Source organism: Pteropus alecto, unplaced genomic scaffold (assembly GCF_000325575.1).
Source record: "Pteropus alecto unplaced genomic scaffold, ASM32557v1 scaffold117, whole genome shotgun sequence".
Taxonomy (NCBI): Eukaryota; Metazoa; Chordata; class Mammalia; order Chiroptera; family Pteropodidae; genus Pteropus; species Pteropus alecto.
In genome coordinates this window covers 2,062,788-2,063,676 of record NW_006440642.1, presented here as the reverse complement: position 1 = coordinate 2,063,676, position 889 = coordinate 2,062,788, and the positions used below count along the sequence as shown (strand labels likewise).

General features: G+C 48.3%; 1 protein-coding gene across 3 annotated transcripts in view; it reads left to right on the top strand.

The window, feature by feature from the left end:
* The window catches only part of POLR1A (RNA polymerase I subunit A), an 87,342-nt gene that overhangs the window by 27,303 nt on the left and 59,150 nt on the right, over positions 1–889 (top strand). The gene's annotated exons all lie outside the window — the stretch shown is intronic.

The following is an 889-nucleotide window of genomic DNA, read 5'->3' as shown; positions in this document are numbered from 1 at the left end:
GTGAGCCTCCCCAAAATGAAGCTTCTCCCACATGTGGGTGTTCCTCCGGGGCTTCGTGGTGCTTGCTTTATCTCTGCAGTCCAACTGGGGCTGCTAGGGCCTGGACACCATGATCGAAGCTTCATTTGGCTGCCTTAATGCCATGCAGCACAGTGCTGGGCACATCAAGGGCTTAAGAAAGGCTCTTTAATAATAACTCAGTTGTGATCCTGGGGCAGGAGAATTTGCTGCTTTGTCCAGGGCTACTCAGAGGCTGGTCCTCAGGTCAGCAGCAGCAGCAGTGTCCTTGGAGCTTGTGAGAAATACACATTCACCCTCCTTTTAGCCTCCCCTCCGCATACCAGATTAGAATCTCTGGGAATGGGGCCCAGGAATTTGCTTTTTAACAAGCTCTCCCTCAATTTTGAGAAACCCAAAGGAGGTAAATATTGTGTCAGCGATAACTGATAATTGACAGGTTTCATCTGCTGCTTCAATTTCAGGTGATTGCTAGTGTTTGCCCACAGTACTGTGTTAAGGAATCCTGAGCCTTATCCGGGCTCCACGGGCAAGAGTATGTGACTGGTTAACAATGTCATTTGAGAGCACGAAATTGGTGGGTGACATCGTTTGTGTCCTTGTCAAATAATAGCCATTTCATGCTAACAGAGGATAGCAAATGACCCTAACTAGGTGGTTGTGGCAGAAGTTGGAGTTAAATGGATTCAATTTGCGTTTAATTTCTGGGTGACAGCCCAGAGTCGGGGGGTGACTGACTGTGTTTTCTTCACCTCTCCTTGCCCTCTGACACATCTAGACCCAGTGGCTGACCAGGTCTTTAGCAATGAGTCCAAGCTCTGCTGTTTCCTCTGCCATGAAAGAACCTTGGAGGAGAAACAGAGGAAAAGGA